General features: G+C 38.1%; 1 protein-coding gene across 1 annotated transcript in view; it reads right to left on the bottom strand.

Moving 5' to 3' along the window:
- Window positions 1-19,448, bottom strand: part of TRAK1 (trafficking kinesin protein 1) — a 166,563-nt gene that overhangs the window by 134,795 nt on the left and 12,320 nt on the right. The window contains 1 exon segment of the mRNA XM_074272180.1: window positions 5,192-5,462. The gene's annotated coding sequence lies outside the window, so the exon portion shown is untranslated.

The raw sequence follows: 19,448 nt of genomic DNA, 5'->3' as shown, positions 1-19,448 counted from the left end.
GTTATAAAGAGGGTCACACAAAAATGACAGAGCCAGGTCTTGTGACCTTGGTTGCTGTTGAGTCGTTTCAATCACATCCCACTTTTCTTGGCAAAGTTTTCTTGGGAAAGATGTGGTTTTGCCATTTCCTCCTCCAGCTCATTTTACAGATGAAGACACTGAGGTAAACAGGTTAAGTGACGTGCCCAGAATCACGTAGCTAGTAAGTGGCTGAGACTGGATTTGAATAAATGAAGATGAATCTTCCTGATTTGAGGCCCAGGGCTCTACACACCATGGCTCCACCGAGTTCTTTGATGTTTTTTTTTTTTTTTCTTCACTCTATCATGCTATCTTTCTGTCCCTTTTAAAGTAATTAAAAATATTTTAACCAGGCTGCCATATGAGGAAACTTTTCTCAAAAACTTAGAAACTTTCCTACCCTAGAAAATGGTAGAAATCAAAGGATTTGGAGGCAAGAAAATGGTGTGCTTGCCCCAGCTCTGCTATTTATTCCATTTTCACTGTAGGCAAGTGTCCAGCTTCCTCATCCATAACATGCCAGTTCCAAATGACCTCTAAAATCTTTCCCAGTCTAAATCCTATGATTCCATCCCAATTATGAATCACATTTTCAAGGGAACAGACATTGGTATAAGGTACTCCCTTTACCAACCCAGATCAGTGTCTGCTCTGCAACTTATCTCAAGAGATATGATAGGGCAAAACCACCCCTGAGATCCAAATGGTCTCAGCTTCCCTGTCATAGCTTTATTCCTCAGCCAAGAAGGGGTAGGCCCAGGACAAAGCTGCCTCTGGGGCCTGAATGGCCTGTGGCTTTTCTGAGAAAATTTCCAGCTCCTAAAGCATCCAAGCCCATGGAATTTATATCTGGGAGATACGGTGGTACCCTGAGACCACCCAAATCAATATACTCTGATAGTTATTGGCCAGCAATTCCAGATGAAGAGGAGGGGGTATCATCCAGAGAAATCAAGGGCTAACCCTCTCATTTTTCAAATGAAAGAACAAAGGTCCCCACTCTAGAGGTGAAGTGATTATTCCATGATCAAGCATCCTTAACTTGGTCTCCTGATTCCCATACAGGATTTTTCCATCCCACCATATTGTTGCCCATTTGTGCTGTGTTGGGGCTAAATAAACCTGCTCCTTTGTTAAATGTTTAGTGACTTGCAAATGCTTTATTTGGTCCAAATATTAAACTCAGACTAAGGAGGCTCTGGCATTAGAGCTGTGTTTGGGGAGCACAGGCAGTCAGTGTCAGAGGCTAACAGGCACTAGGAGACATCTTCTCTTTCCACTAATAAACGATAGCAACCTGGAGAGCAAAGAGTATGGGCAAAAAACCACCACCAACAAAAGAACACAAAAGATGAGTTCCCACACTCTCGTGGATTATACTTTTACCCATGTTATTATATTATTTCTCTATGTACGTACATGTGTATGCATGTACAATGCACCTAACACATTCTCATTAACCTCGTTATAATTGCAAGGGCAAAAACAGAAATGGCTGGTGAGACCGTGTGAGGGATACATCATCCTTTCTCTAATTAAAATTTAATCTCCGTCACAGGGCTCTGCAAAAGAGTCTCCTTGTCTCATCTCTCTGCATGCAACCTTTTAAGTCTTCCCAGGAAAACTGCACTGTCCTGAAATCCATGTTTTTTTATAGAAATCTCTGCTTTTTCTAGTTTACAAAGTGCTTTATAGGCATTTTCTCATTTGATCTTTATAACAGCCCTGGGATGGTAGGTGTTATTGTGATTATTCCTATTTTACAGATGAGGAAACTGAAGCTGAAAGTACTTTGCTGATCACACAGCTGAATTTGAACTCAGGTCTTCTTGACCCCAAGTCCACTGTGCCCCTTAGCTGCTCCACCCACATCCACCCCCACCCCTGACCCCTGTCATGAAAAGTCTTGCTTCAATGCTTCAATGGTTATATTCAGGGGACTTCTTAAGGCTATGCTAGAGAAGTACAGGCCCTGATGACTTTCCACCTCCAAACAGTGAAGGAATCTAGCATGAGTCTGTTGTTCGGTCCAAATACTCATTGCATGCCTTCTAATTGCAAGATTCCTTTGGGTTCTGAAGATGGTCATTTCTCAGATCGATATATCCAGCCCCAAACTCTGTCCTGAGCTAATCTCACATGGCCAAATTCCTACTAGTTATTTCCAAGTAGATGTTCTGAATGGAGCTCAAAAATCATCACAGCCAGAACTGACCTCATTTTCTTTCCCCCAAACCCTCCCCTCTCCTGAATTTCTCCATTAGTGAAAGACATTAGTGGAGACATTAGTGTCTCCGTTAGTCTCCATCCTCCCCCTTATCCAGGCTAGAAACATCAGTGTCATCCTCACTATCACTTAGCAGCCTGTTGGCAATTCTTGCCAGTGTTCCACAGGGGATCTCTCACTCACACAGCCACCCTTTCAGTAGAGATTCTCATCAAGCTTTTGACCTGGCTGTTGCCGTGGCTTCCTGTCTCATCACTACCCCATAACAGTAGGACCATCCATGTACTCCAAACCCTTCACTTAAGAAAGGAGCTCGGCTCAGATCATCTTGTCATTCCCCATCTGGCTGCACTTTTTTGGGACTTTTCTAGCATCCCTTCTTCCTCTTCAATGCCAATCAGGATTAAGTGGCTTGCCCAGTGTCACACATCTAGTGTCAAGTGTCTGAAACCATATTTGAACTCAGGTCCTCCTGACTCCAGCCAGGGCTGGTGCCCTATCTACCACACCACCTCATCACCATCATTTTTGCTTCCTTTTGCCTTTTACCTTTGCCCACTAAACTGTAAGCTCCTTGAAGGCAGGGATTGCTTTTTTCCATATTTTTATCTCCAGCTTAGCCCAGTGCCTTACACAGAGAAGTGTTTTAACAAATATTTATTGGCTGACTCCAATCCCTCTTCTTTCCACATGGCTACCAAATAGGTCTGACTGTCATACCCCTACCCCCAACCTCCTCAATCAACTTCAATGGCTCCTTGTTGTTTGTAGGATCATAAACTTCTCTGATTATTATCTAAATCTCTTCCCAGACTGGTCCCTCTCTGCCTTTCCAGCATCATGACATATCCCCTCCGGGCATTCTACTGTCTAGTCGTACTGGCCCCACTCACAGCCCTTCTCACATGTCACTCCATTTTCCATCTCAGTGCTTTAGAACTGGCTGGTTGTCCCCCAAACCTGGGATAACCACCTCCCTTCTCACTATCCCTTCAAAGACTCCCTCTGTCCTTGAAGATTCAGTCCTGATGCTAGCATCTGCACCAAAGTCTTTATTTTTAATAAATCTCTAAGTATTTCCCAAGTTACATGTTTAAATGTTTTTGACATTTTTTTTAATTTTGAATTTCAAATTCTCTCTCTCCTTCCCACCCCTCTCCTACTCCTTGAGAAGTCAAGACATATGATATCAATTATACATATGAACTCATGCAAAATATATTTCCATATAAGCCATGTCTGTAGCAAAATTCTTAACCTTTTTTGTGTAATCCCCTTGACAGTCTGAGGTAGCCTAGTATTACTGTGGTTTGCTGTCTACGGTCATAAATGAAATAAATGCAAAATTTTACTTACAGCTCAATAAAAGTGAAGATGTAATTATTTTGGGCATCCAAGTTCAGAGATCCACTGAAATCTTTGGCCCCTGGATTAACAATCCCCTTCCTAATCTCCCAAACTGCTGGTGCACACTCTCCCCCAAAGCATCTTATATTAAGTTTGCACACATTATCAAGTATTTAAACCAGTTCACTAGAATGCAAGCTCCATGGGGGCAGGGCCAGGGTTTTTGTCTTTCTATCCCCACAGCTGGGCTCAGACACCTAATAAATGCTTGTTAATTGACTGACACCAAACCAGTCCCTGCCCTAAAGAGCTGATAAAGGTCAAGGTCAACTACTACACCCAGCCAATACCAGTCTTGATTTTTGTCTTGAAGACTCTGGAAGAGAGAGTGGGGCTGAAGACTTTGCACAAGTCTGTCTCACTTAAATCCAATTTACATGCAATCAAGACATCACCCTGTAATATTATTAGTTCTCTTCAAAAATGAAGGATAAAGAATAACATCATTTTACTGTAAATTAGCTCATAAAGTTCGGAGATTCATAGGCCAGCCATCTTTCTGAACTGTGATTTGCCTTCATAAAGTCTCCAAATCAACAGTTCTGCAGGTTCTTTGAGCATCGGGAAGCACAGATTGGATGGATGTCCAGGTATACCATGGGCAATCAATAAAGGATGTTGAATGACTGATAGGAGATTCCAACAATTCTGTGCCAGAATCATTTAAAAAAGGTACCAAATGGAGTACAAAACATGACATATTATAGGTTTGCAAATCAATCAATAACTCTGTAACATTTATTAAGGACCTATTATGTACTGAAGCTCATCCTTCAATTATTTTCAGTTTCATGTTCAGCTCTGCCCTCTGTGACTTTTATGCTTGATATAACTTCATTTCAGTTCAGCAAAACAGTTAAAGCCTCTCTATCCAGTACATATCCCCTAGGCTTACATGCCACTAAGAGGACTTCATATCTAAGCAAATCAATCAACAAACATTTAGATTTCCAAATTCATTAGAACAGTCCCACCCTTTCTAAGGATACAATACCTAAGCAAATCAATCAACAAACACTTAGATTTCTAATTTCCTTAGAAGGGCCCCATCTGACCCAACCAAACAACCATAGTCACTCAGGGATCTGTCCTGGGTCCTTCCCCCTCTCTTTTTTAGGATTTCATTTGATGATCGCTTCAGTTCCCACTGATTTAATTAATTACCATCTCTGCCTGCAGACCTAACTTCTCTGTGGACTTCCAGTCACACATCCAACAACCTTTCAGACATCTCAAACTGGATTGCTGTTTGCAAAGAAGAGCGATCCAGGCTCTGAGGACCTTTAGTAAGAGGGCAAGAAGTGAGAGACACAGAAATGTAGTGCAGCAGGTCCTGTCTGGAACGAAAACTGCACAAAGGAGGGTAATCTGAAGTAGGATTGCAGCTATCTTTGGAGATAGAGTGTAGAGGGCTGTAACCACTGGTCTTGGAAACAAGTGGGAGCCATGGAAGATTTTTAAGGGTGAAGGGAGGACTTTATGTGTGCAATCATGCCCCCTTCCCTGCCCCTAGCCCCCACCCAAGATACCACTTACCAGTAATGGTGCAGGCATCTCGGTATTTCCTGCAATCTGACACATCTTCCAAGGCTTCACTTACATAGTGTTCTTCGTGAATGCCCGGACTGCAGGCTAAGACCTCATGGTCACAAGTCTCAGGAAGGGGCACAGTGGTGGCCAAGATGTCGGTGGGCAAAGCTGTGGCGTCCAGCTTGGCAGGTTTCACTGGGATATACAAAGTGCCATGGGGGGGCCAGTGCTGGGAGCTGAAGGGGTCTTGTGGACTCAGCAGTTCTTTGAAAAGGATCTGCAAAAAGAATTATCAGATCAGTAGAGGAACAAAGTAAGTTCTACAGTGTCTAAGCAGACATTCACAAATATATCGAATCAAGTGATATTTATTTAGAAGCGTAAATGACCTCCTTTCATTATTAAAACAGGTGGGTTGTGCAGGAAAAACATGGTGAGAATATGTGAAATCTCTTAGCAAAACTCAAGGACTTGTCCTCCTCCCTACATCGAGAGTCGGAAGTGACCTACTAGGGAAAAGCTGAAATCAAGGACCTATAATTTAATACAGTAATGTTGCAGAGTGAGCCCTCAATGAGTGAACATTTAATATGATGATAACACAAGTGAACAGAACTACCCCTGAGAGCAATAGTTTTCCCTCAAAGAGTTCAAGGAGGCAAAATCTAGCTATTAAAATGCAATTTAACAAATACTACATATTTGCGGCTCCATCTGCAAATAAAAAGAATCTAATATAAAATGAGAGTGGTTTTTTTAAATAGTCTTTAAGAAAGCAAGCATTTTTAAGGATGATTTTACTTCCATGTGTTATAATTAACTGGCACAGGAAGAAGCTTTGATTTTAATACATTATGTAAAAGTTCTGATATAAATTTTCAGAATGATAACTTCATTATTCCCTCGTCAAAGGGAATATCATGTATCAGCTTTATAATCTGGACAGACCTTCAAATTACAAAAATAATTTTGCTATTTCCAGTCATGTCTGATTCTTCATGTCCCCATTCTGAGGATTTCTTGGCAATGTAGCTGGCCATTTCCAGTTCATTTTACAAATGAAGAAACTGAGGCAAATAAGGTTAAGTGACTTGGCCAGAGTCACACAGCTAGTAAGTATCTGTGCCTGGGAATTGAAAATAATACTTCAGAATAAATGGGATCAAAATTTCCCATTTTTTATCAATGAATTTGCTCAAACTTAGAATTCTCTGAATATTTCTCTTTTTTAATCTATTGCCATTATATGTTTCTGGTCATATGTAATGATCCTTACTTAGCATTATTTTAAAACCACATTAATTTATGAGAAGAGCACAGCAAAGAGTAAAGATACTGAGGACACAAAATACGATTTAAAACAATTCCTGCTCTCAGGCAGCTTACTTCTATATTATGAATGAGTAGGGTCTATTCAGTTTGACATGATGGGGAAAAGCTTTGGACCTGACCAGTTTTACAAAGATGCTTTCTTATCACATTCCCATGGGATGTGGGAATTGCAAGAATAATCACCATTTAACAAATAGGGAAACTGAGATACAGAGTGACTGAGTAACTTGGCTTGGGATCACATAGCTAACCAGTACCAGAGATGGGATTCAAATCGAGGTTTGCTGACTTCCAAGTTCGGCCCAGTCTTCTTCACACTGTATCACACCTCCTTCGTGAAGACTATGATTCAGAAAGGGAAGTCCTTTTCCCACAAGCAAGACTTGCAGATCTAAAATACAAAATAATAACACAGACTCAACTGTATTCCTAAACAGGGATCTTAGGTGTCTGTTGTATTCCAATTATGTGAGTTTTGTCCATAACAAGATCCGCTTAACCAGGCACAGAGCAATGGATAATGCTGAGAGAGGCCTGAAGGGCAAAGTACACATTTTATGTAGAACAGCTGACAGATACAATCATTTTCCATTCTGAATTATTCCTTGTTGTTCTTTAACATGAACTTTCTGGGATTTCAGAGCTGCAGACTTCTCAGGAAGCCAGACTTTATCTCCCTCTGCCCATACCAACCTTCCAATATTAGTCATTTTCAACCATGTCCCAATTTGTGACCCAATTTGGGATTGTTTTTTTGGCAAAGATGCCGAAGTAGTTTGCCACATCTTTCTCCAGCTCATTTTTACAGTTGAGGGAATTGAAGCAAGGAGGATTTAATGACTTGCCCAGGTTCATACAGCTAGTCAGTGTCTAAAGCTGCATTTAAACTCAGACCTCCCTGACTTCAGAGGCCCAGCATTCTATTCACTGCATCAACCAGCTCTCTACTTTTCAGTACTGTTATTCAAGTAGCTTCTTAACTCCTGCCATGAGTTTTATCACCTATTCCAATTCATCTCACACTCAACAACCAATATAACTTTTTAAAATGTAGGTCTGATCATGTCACACTAAATTCTGGTGGTTCTCTATTATCTTCAGGATTAAACATAAATTTAATGCCTTTGTTTGGAATTTAAAGTTTTTCACATGGATCCTTCCTAGTAGTCAAGGTTTACTTGCTGTTCCTCTCATTTTTTTCCTTACTTCTTTCCTCCCTTCTCCTTCCCAGAATGCTCTCCTTAATCACCTTCACCTCTGACAAACCCTGACTTCTAACCTTGACTAAGTTCAAACAACCCCTTGGGCAAAAGGTCACTTCCCAAAACTGCTATTGCCTTCCAATAAAAAAAAAAATCGCCTGTTATATATTTTATTTATATCTATTTACCTACATGGCTCCTCTATTGTATGTTAGCTTCTTGAGGGCAGGAACTATTTTTTTTTTATTTCTCTCTGTATTCTCAATATGTAAAATGGTACCTGGCACATAGTAATTTCCTAACAAATGCCTTTTAAGAGTAAGCCTCCACACCATTTACAGATTATCAAATTTCTAAGAGGCAACAGTAAGGAGGTAAGTCTCTTATTATTAACAAATTATCAGATTAGCAAATTACATGCATGAATTTTAAGGCAGCCGTGAAAAGCGCCCTGTATCTCCTTTCCTGTATCTATCCTTTAGCCAAATTCCATGACCAAATCATTAAAAGTGGCAAGTGCATTTGTACTCGTACATAAAGTGTGTATATTTTACTACAAAGTTTAAAATTCTTTAACGTATTTCTCAGTGTGTCCCTTAGACATAATCTTTGCTAGAAGGGATATGAACAGAATCTCCCAACCCACTTCTCTGTGTAAGTGGAAAGTCCATATGAAGAGGGCAGTAGCCCCTTTGAGATTGATTTCCAACTTCCTTTGGGACTGACCTTTGATTTACAAGATCTGGTCAAAACCCCAAGGAGAGAGATCAGTATCTGAGCCAGTTTGGGCTTGTACCCAGCCCCCCCACCGGATCTGAGCTGGCTTGGATTTTCAGCCCCCATTCTAATGATCTGCTCAGATAACGCACCCCCAACTAACTGCTCAGATTTCCCCAAAACAGTTTCTTCCTTCTCTGAAAAGCCCACCAAAAATCTGGCCTTCCAGGAATCAAACTGAGCTCCTCCCATATGCTTCTTCAAGCAGATAAAAACAGCAAAGGTAGAATCATCTTTTGTCAGAGAGTTGAAAGATACCAGAGCTTTGCATCAGAGACTCTCTGTCCCACCGCTTTCGGCGTATTTCTTCCTCTATCTAATGACTTTTACTAACCAGAACTTAACCTTGCTTCCAAACCTTGCAATAAATCTTATTTTTACTCATCTAGGTTTTCAGGCCTATAAATTCATTTACAGGGGATTCTCGCCACCACTAGACCTGATTTAACTTTGTATCCTCCTGCTGAATCCTAAGGGGTTGCAGGGGAGCTCCATGTGACTCCCTGTATCCCAATTCTGCCACTAGACCTCAATTAATTTTATTGAGGTATATACCTCACCATTAGGTATTTACCTCAATTATTTGGCTCCCTGTTACTTCATCACATACATTACACATGCTGGGGCAGCTAGGTGGCCCAAGTAGATAGAATGCTAGGCTTTGAGTTCAAATCTGGGCTCTGACACTTATTAGTTATGTAACTATAGGGAAGTCATTTACCCTATTTGACTCAGTGTCTTCATCTATAAAATGGGAATATTTATAGAACCAACCTCAACAAGGTTATTGGAAGGATCAAATGAGATCTTTGTGTGTATGTGTGTATGTATATAGATATGTACAGCAATTGGGTGACACAATGAATAGAACGATTAGACCTGGAGTCAGGAAAACCTGAGTTCAAACCTGACCTTAGACACTTAGACACTAGCTGTGTGACCCCGAGTAAGTCCTGTCTGCCTTTAATTCCTCATTTATAAAATAAACTGGAGAAAGAAATGTCAAACCATGTCAGTGTCTTTGCTAATAAAACCCTACATGGAGTCATAAAGAGTCAAATATGATTGCAAAATTACTAAACACAATTAAATCTCTCTATAAATATAAATATATATGTATGTGCATTTACATGTATATACACATATATTATACATTATCATCATCATAATATGACAATGTATTATATATCACACACATATAATACATTATAATATTTGAAATATATGACATATGTAACATATAATAATATATAATATGTGTATAACTGATTATTTCCTGTCTGTTAAAATAAGATCAGGTATTACACGAGATTCCTCATTGCTCTCATAGGATCTTAGGATTATAGCTGGAAGGGCCTCAGATGCCATCTACTCAAATCCTCTCATTCTAAAGATGAAGAAATTGAGGCTTTCCGAGGTGACGTGTCTTTCCCAGGTAACCCAGGCAATGACTGGCAGTGACTCCATATCCCATTTTCTTCATGTTCAGCATTTTTGGATTCTTTTTGAAGTGGCTGTTCAGTATGTCAAGACATGAAATTTCTCAGAAATCATTCATTAACCCTTGGCTAAAATCCTCTTTTTTTTTCTCCTGAACCATATTTTGTGATATTTTCCCAAAGCAATAATAACCAAAATAATAGCTGACATTAAAATCATCTGAAGATGTACAAAGTGGTCTCTTTGCAAGATCTCATTTGATCCTCAGAGTAGTATGTGAAGTAGAAGGTACTATTATTGACTTAATTTAGAGGTTCTTGTCAAGTTTTTTTATGAATTGCTGTTACTTCATCTTATATAAAAGTGACATAATACATAAGTGACAATTACCTTCATAATGGTCCGTTTGATAATGTTCAACATGAACCAAGTGTCCCATGATATGCTACTATTTTTAAAAATTTTTAAATAGTTTTTATTTACCAGATATATGCATGGGTAATTTTACAACATTGACAATTGCCAAATTGTTCTAATTTTTCCCCTCTCCCCCCCCATGTTAGGTTGACCAATACAACACATATGTTAGAGTATAAATTAAATACAATATATGTATACATGTCCAAACAGTTGTTTTGATATGCTACTATTTGTTGACTAACTGGACACAGGATGAAAACAATTTCAGTTCTTTTATGCTCCTTTCAAGAATGACCTGAAGGCTAGCCTTTCTTGGATTCACTTCTTAATAGCTTCTAGGCTGAGGGTCAGTTCTCTAATTGTTGGACAAGGATCGCATGTTGCCTACCATTACTGTTGTTCGATCATTTTAGTCATGTCTGACTCTGTGATCACATTTCAGGTTTGGGTTTTTTTATGTTATTTTGGCAAAGATACTAGAGTGGGCTGTCATTTTCTTCTCCAGCTCATTTTACAGATGAAGAAACCGAGACAAACAGGGTTAAGTGACTTGCTCAGCATCACACAGATAGTAAATGTCTGGGGCTATATTTGATGAAGATGAATATTCCTAACTCTAAGTGGGACACTCTATCCATTGTGCCACCTAGCTGCCCTTTTTTGCTATAAGAAAAATTAAAATGCTGGATTACAGTCTGAATCTAGGATTTGGGATCTTGGCTACTTCCCAGTTTTCAAAAGCACTTTTAACAACTACTTTGGTTGCTCATAAAACTACCAGATCAAGGTATTATTATTCATCTCCATTTTACAGAAAAATAAATTAAGATTCCAGAAAAGACAAATCATGGAGTAACTGCAGATACAGCCTATCCCTGTCTTTTTTTTTTAACTCCCAGATTTAACATATTGAGATCCTTATTTAAATCCATATTGTCATGGTGATCAAATGAAATGATGTAAAGCACTCTGCCACATCAAGGGCCACATACATTTTCAGTAATATCTAATGCTCCTTTGTGTTTTGCAGAACTCTGAATTCAAGAAAAGGGGTGAAAATCACAAGGTCTAAAGGTTCCTAAAGGTTCCAGTCTGGGGTGTGGTGTGATGGAAAAAGCTCTGCACTGGGAGTCAGGTGACCCTAACCCACTTCACTTGTCAGAGTCTGCATGACCATAGATAATCACTTTGAGCCTCATAGGGGAAGCCAAAGTTTCCTCATTTGGAAAATGAATGGGTTGGACTAAAAATCCTCCAAGCTTTTCCTCTTTCATCCTCTAAATGGAATGTGAGGGGAAAGAAGGGAGGGAGTGGAAAGGAATGATGCTTTTCAACCTTCTAGATCCCTCTTCTGCACCATTCCTAGCTTAGCACATTATTCCTTGCACAGTTCATAAAAGACTCTCGTTCCAGCCTTTGCACTCAGCTCATCATTCTGTGGAGGGAGGTCTGGGTTTCACATAAGCGTAGTCTTCCCAAGGGAGTGACCTTATTTCCTCCATAAAGGGAGGAGCTCAAGCAAAGAAACTGAAAGAGTGAAAGCCAAGTGTGCTGAATAATAATGTGGCCAGATTGGTGCTCAGTTGCCAGAGAGGTTCCAAAACTTTTATATTTGAACATCTCTGCTCAGCCCCCCAATATATGCAGGACCCATGGATTTATACTAGGATTCTAAAACACCTTTGCTTCTCTAAATGCTGGGTTTAAATAAAGTTAAGTCTTCATCACAGAGATAAATTATATTGGGCTAACTTTGAGAATCAAAAGTGAGTTTGAAGAAAATTTGCCAGAAAGGCAACTTATTGGCTTTTAAATATCACAGCCAAGAAGCCTTTCAGCAACAAGGAAGAAAGAGAGATGCTGATCTTAAATTAATAGCCAATTCTCCAGATCCACCTGTGTTTAGATTAAAAAAAAAAAAACTGGACAAATTCTCCTTAGATACCTAAAAGTCAAGAAGCATTTATTAAGCCAATTCTCCAGGTCCACCTGTGTTTACATTAAAAACAATGTTATCAAGAACCTACTATGTGCCAGGCATCCTGCTAAGACTGGCCAAGTTTGGTCCAAAATCCTTCAAAATGGAGATCCAGCATAAATTTCTACTCTTCAAGAAACTACTCAAAGCAAAAAAACAGTTGATAATGGTTCAGGAATACTACTTTCATCCATGAAAGACACCATGTTACTGAACAAAGAAGGCATCCAATACAACCATTTTAAAGAGAAATCTAGAATTATTTCCAAAGAGTTATTAAACCATCTATACCTTTTGACCCAGTAATATCATTACTAGGTCTATTTTCATAGATGATTAGGGTAAAAGGAAAAGAACCTCTATATTCTAATATATTTAGATCAGCTCTCTTTGTGATTGCAAATAATTAGAAATTGTGCAGATACTTTTCAACAGGGGACTGGCTGAACAAGTTGTGGTATATGATCATGATGGAATACTACTGTGCTATAAGAAATGATGAGTTTGATGATCTTAGAAAAGTATGGACAGACTTGAATGAAATAAGAAGAGTGAAATGAACAGAATCAAGAGACTATTATATAAAATTATAGCAATATTGTTTGAAGAACAATTGTAAACAACTAAATCATTATAATTATCTAAATTAGCTACAAAGGACTTATGGAGGAAGACACTATCTGCATCCAAAAGAACTGATAAATAGAAATATGTATAGAATGATTTTATGTATAGGTGTATGTGTAGATATGGATATATACACATATTTGTGTCTAATGGTAGCCATGGGAGGGTGAGAAAGTTCCATCCTAATTTTACTTTATATTAAAAAGGAATAGCATGTTGTACATAATAGATTTGCAGTTTCATAGGCAATCACCTTTTTTATTATATTATGTTATGGAAATATTTCTTTTATCTCAAATTCAGAAGAAACATCTAATATTCTCTCATTTTGTGTCATTCTGGGGAAAGAACGGGGAAAGGACAGTGTTGGAGTAGCAACTAAGAGCACAACAGTTTTAGCTACTGTCCTATCCTCTTCCCTTTCTCTACCTCATTTAACCTCAGTCACAATCACTGACTTATATGTAATGCCAGTTCCTGAAATAACTGGACAAGTGATTAAGTGATAGAAAATATCCAAGAGAAGATTAACTGGTGGGTGTGAAGACAAAGTAATTTAGAGATTTATGGAGAATTGGTTTTTGCATATAGCGTACTAAAAAGAGCAAGTTAACTTTTATTATATATTATATATTTTAGTAGTCTTTTTTTTAATACAAAGGAACCAAAAAAAATTTACTATAAAATATATTTCCAAGCATGGTCTTTCCTTGTGGGAAACTGGCTAGTTTTTCCTTTTGTTCCTAGATAAAGTAGAGGAAAGAGGCACCTGTGAATTAGACAGGAATTTCCCTCAATGCCTTGCGTACAAGTATTTAATAAGTATTTGATTAAGGGAGGAAAAAAGTGGACATTGCCAGTTCTTCAAAGCATCAATGGTAACCTTGTGCCTTTCTGCTTGATTGAAAATGTATCCATCTTTCTATCATACAGTGAAACTTTTGCATCTTCTTCCATACTCTTTCTCTATCATATCAAAGGAAGCAGTAGCTTTCTACCTTGACCAGATGGATCCTTCCATCTTTCCCTTTATTCATTTCCACTTTTACCTTGCTCCATCAATTATTCCACCCCCACTCCCCACTCCCCACAGTCTCTACCTCTCTACTGATTCCTACAAATATGCAATTTCTCTTTTAAAAATTTTTTAAACTTTTGGGGAAGTACAAAAAGTCACTAGCTCTAAAATCTGAGGTTCTGGGTTCAAGTTACTTTATTTCTTTGACATCTATAAAATGAAAGGGTGCCACCATGATTTATAAAGCAATGTGTATGAAAAATAAATTAAGTGAAAGAAAAAAATGAAAGGGTTAAACTTAATGGCTTCTGAGGTTCATACTGATTCTAAATCTATGATTCTACAGAGAAACCCCAGTGAAATTTTATGGGGAAGATTTGATGAGAAAAAAATCACTTTCAAAGAAAAAAAGAACATGAGATGGGGCAAACAATAAAAAAGTTAAAACTGAGCCAGACCCTTAAAGGAAATTAGGAATCTCATAGCACACATATAAAAAAAATGAGCAAAAGGATTTTCTCAATCTAGTTAGAATTGATAAGGCATGAAAATTGAATGGATGCAGAAGAGTTGGATATGACTTCCAAGTTTGGATTCTAGGTGACTGAGAGAGGGACAATCATTTAGAGAAGAAAAGTTGAAGGAGAGGCAAGTTTGAGAATAGAGCTGAGGAAGTCCATTTTCAAAAATGCTGAGTTACCTGTTGGAAAAGAATCATCAAAATTGGTTCAGAACCATGTAGGGTGTCAATATTTAGGGGATTGGAAGATATGAATCACCAACAAAGAAGGCAGAGAAGAGAAAAATCATGAAACAAGAGCACTGTGGATGGCAATAGAGAACAGACTATCAAAAAGGTAAGAATCCCTTTGATTTTCTTCTATTTACTCACCAAATCCCTCATAATCTGACTTCTTTTCCAATCACCATTGGAACTTGTCTGGAAAAAAAAATTACCTCCTAGTTACTCGATTTAATGACCTTTTCTCAGTCCTTATCCTCTATAAACAATCTGAAATCAGCCTGCTCCTTTTTACTTTCCTGACTTCCCTGACACCGAATTCCCATGTTTCTCAGACATGACCTATTACTTTCCATGTCTCCTCTCCTCCTTCCCTAATCTCCTATGTCTAGATAAAGATGACCTCCATAATGATTATCTTTCCATCCCCATTACACTCTTTCCACTGGTGATCTCATCCAATGATTCCCTCTCTAGTCTTATCACCTCCTCCACACTCTATATACAAGATTTTTGTATCTAGATTTTTTCATCTTCTTATTGATCATTTCTATCTAAGTATCCTGCCCTTACTGGTACCTCAAAAGTTAAATATACCCACAATGAACTCGCCATCTTTCAAGAAAGAAAGAAGAAAGAAGAGAAGAGAAGAGAAGAGAAGAGAAGAGAAGAGAAGAGAAGAGAAGAGAAGAGAAGAGAAGAGAAGAGAAGAGAAGAGAAGAGAAGAGAAGAGAAGAGAAGAGAAGAGAAGAGAAGAGAAGAGAGAGAAAAGAAAAGAAAACATCATAGACCCATTTTACTTAGAGGGGGGCAAGACCTTGGAGGCCTTCTAGTTTATCCATCTCATTTTACAGATTAGGAAATTAAGGGCCAGAAAGGGGAAGTCATTCTCCTGGAGTGGGATGGTATGATCTCATTCTTTTATTCTACCCCTATTTTGGTTCCCCTTTCAATTGGTAAAATGATGGTGTGAGGAAGAGAAAGAGGAAGAACACTGGGGTTAGTGCCCCTCAAAATTATAGCCCTTTAGTTTAAGCTACTTAACTGCTAAGAAAAGATCTGTGTCTAGAATTGAGAAAAAGGGAGGCCAGCAGGGTCACAGTGAAAATCCCATCTGGAGATATTGAGCAAGCTCAGCAAGGTAGGGAGGGATCAGGAAAGCTTCCTGAAGAAAGTGGGATTTTAGATGGGTCTAAAGTCAAGAAATCAAGGCAAGAGGAAGAGATTAGGAAAGAGATATCAGAAAAAAAGAATAGGGGGGAAAGAGAAGAAAATTAAGTATATTCCTGTAGTTCTACCTACTGTGCTACCTACCTGCCACTTTTTGGAAGCTACAGCAAATATTCTTAACCTGGTGGTCTGTAAACTTGGCGGATTTTTAAAACCTATTTTGGCAGCTATTTTCTACAATCGGTTTCCTTTGTGGTCTTATGCACTTTATTTAAAATAATCATTCTGGGAAAGGCTTGACCTTCCAAAGGAGTCTAAGACACAAAAACAATTAAGAATCCTCAAGTTTAAGAGATTCCCTGGATCAGTCCAGAGGAGGGCAGGAAAGATGGCAATGGGAACCAGCTTCAAAAATCAAAAAAAGGTCAGTTCCTCATCTGTTATGTTATACCACCACCAGAACTGTAATTCAACCAATAAACATGTATATGCACTAACTGTGCACCAGGCACTGAGCTTAAGCACAGGAGACAGAAAGATCCTGTCTTCAGGAAGCTGACATTCTAAATGGGAAGAAAAAATAAACAGATCCATGAAGTGATGTTTTCCCCTTTGGGATAGCAAAGGCTGCCTCCAACAGCACAGCAGTGTGAGACTCAGCAGGAGAGTTTGGGTTTTTGTTTTGTTTTTTTGGTTTTGGGTTTTTGGTTTTGGTTTTTGTCTTATCTGATGTAACAAAAAAGAACCAGTGGAGAGACCATTCTGCTTTCTCCCTTCTACATTCTATTCATCCCTAGTACAAGGAAACTGAAAGGAGAAGCAGTCCCATGAAGAATAGCCATTCTTGGCAATACCTGCTGAGAGCAGCAGGGGGCTCTAAAGGGAAAAGAACACACATAATAAGGCTGGAAATTAACCCAGTTTTGGAAGATAGTTATTGTTGAGTCTGTTTAATCTGATCTTTCAGTTCAAAAAATTCCTCCTCCTTCTTCTTCCTCTTCTCCCTCTTCTTCCCCTCCTATCTTCTCCCCACCTTCTCCTCCCACACTGTGAAGAGCATGCTTGAAACTGAGGAGGGAGGATTAGGAGGAGAGTACTGTACACATTCTCAAATTTCCTAAGTGGAAGTTATGAGCCAGAAAGACAAAGAATTGCCCAAAATAACTTGATCCTCCTTCATGTCATGAAAAGTCTATTACAAGTACATATGAAAGGTGCAGGACAAAAGGGGATAAGATGGGGGACTCTTAATGAAACAGATCCATTTCATCTCATTTCTCATCAATTAAATTAAATGATCAAATTTCTGAAAATAATCCTGCCACAGCATTTGTCATCATCATCAACAGATAACCTAGATAGGACCTTGTAAGGTTTGCAAAGTGCTTTACCTATATTATCTCATTGAATTGGAAACTATTCAAAATATGTGATTGTCACTGTCCAGAGGGCAAGTTAGTTTGAGTCCTGCAGAAGAAAAGCCAGTCTTCTGTTATGCAAGAGTTCTCTGCTCACGACAGTTCCTTGCAGCAAATTTATAATAGCCTATAAATAGATTCCCTCTTCTCCTACCCCACCCCCCAAACCTTGTAAAAGGCTAGAAAACTGCAAAAGAAAGCTGCAGTGTGACCTCCTCTAACTTTCACCTAAAATGTAGCCGGTAGTGACATCTCATTGTAAATTTCAAGTAAAATGTTGCCATAAGGAGCTCAAAGTAGACTCTGAAGGACTAACAGATAATTTGGGAAACCACAAATACAGCTAGATACATAATTAAAACTTCTATGTCACTGGGAAGGAGTCCTGGAGTAGGAGCCAGAAGCCCTGAATTCAAATTCTGATTCTGTGTCTGTGGGACCTCAGGGAAGTCATTTACATTTTCTGGAATTCTCAGTTTCTTTATTTATAAAATGAAAGGACATCTGCAAATTCCCCTGCAGTCCTAAACTCTGCCACATTATGATCTAATAAGAAAGTATTTTCTATCTTGGAAAATAAGTGAGGGATAGGAACAAGAAAGACAGTCCCAAATCTATTTTAAAAGACCACTCAATTTTCCCTGAGGGAACCTTGGTCATTAGGGGAACTGCTTTAATATATTTCTTAGTCTTTTTTCAACTGCTATTGACGACTTTAGTTTTTATACCATATTTATTTAAAAAAAAAAATTTCTCTCTCTTTCCCACATTCCATTGAACCTTATCTGGTTACAAAGGTTCTAAAAATAGACTCCAGCAAAATCAACCAATACATCAACCTTATTTGACAGCATATGCTGGAGCTCAAACCCATAGTCTTCTGCCTCTTGAATGAAATGAATTAAATGCATTTTTCTTCTCTTCTCTAAGACCAAATTTAGTCATTAGAATTACATACCCCTCTATTTTGTTTGTATTGTGCTTTCCTTTTATGCTACTGAAGCCATTGTGTATACTCTTTTCCTGGTTCTACTTATTTTAATTGTATATATTGTTCATATGTATAAATGTAAATTTATATTTAATTGCATAAGTTCATAAAAGTATGTTTCTTTGAATGTATATGTTTCTCATAGTAATATACATATATATGTATATACAATAATAGTCCATTATGTTCAAGCATCACAATTTCTTTCCCTCTGTTGAGTATTTTATTTTCAGTCCTTTGCTGCCATGAAAAAAAAAAAAAAAAGAAAAAAAGAAAAGTTGCTACAGATATTTTGATATATACAGAATCTTACTTTCAATCAATCCCCTCCATGGAGAATAGGTCTAGCAAGGATCCAGATCAAAAAGTATGGACTTCATAGTCATTTTTCCCCCTGAGGCAATTGGGATTAAGTGACTTGCCCAGGGTCACACAGCTGGGAAGTATTAAGTATTTGAGACCAGATTAGAACTTCAGGGCTGGTGCATTATCTACTACCAACCTAGGTGCCCCCTTCCTAGTCACTTTTTAAGGACACTGAAATTGCTTTCTACAGTAATAATGCCGATTCACAGTTCCATCAAAAGAATACTAGTTTTTTTATCTTCCTGCAAATTCTCCAACCTTATTTCAATCTTAAAAAAAAAAAAATCCTTTTCAATTTTCTGGGTGTGAGGTGAAACCAGAGTTATTTTTATCTGTAAGTTTTTTATTATTGGTGCTTCACACACAGTACATAAGTATTTAATAAATGCATATTCATTCAGAAAAATCTTTCATATGTATATTTAAGATTTTCGACTCATCTTCTAAGAACTATTTGTTCATGTCTTTTTAAATAGTATTTTATTTTTTCCCAATTATACAAAAACAGTTTTTAACATTCTTTGTTGTTGTTGGGGGTTTTTTTGAAGCTTTGAGTTTTATATTCTATTCTTCCCTCCCTGAGACAGTAAGCAATCTAATATAGGTTATTCATGTGCAATTATGTGAAATTTCCATATTAGTCATTTTTGTGTATGAAAATTCACTTGATATCTTTTGTCTAGAGTTTCCTAGGCACATTTTCTCCAGTGTCTACTAAGGAATAACTTGTAGACTTAGATGTTGACATCCATTTTTCTTCTAACTATACATATACATGAGCC

The sequence above is a fragment of the Sminthopsis crassicaudata genome, chromosome 5, assembly GCF_048593235.1.
Source record: "Sminthopsis crassicaudata isolate SCR6 chromosome 5, ASM4859323v1, whole genome shotgun sequence".
NCBI classification, from domain to species: Eukaryota; Metazoa; Chordata; class Mammalia; order Dasyuromorphia; family Dasyuridae; genus Sminthopsis; species Sminthopsis crassicaudata.
This window is presented reverse-complemented; position numbering and strand designations above follow the sequence as displayed.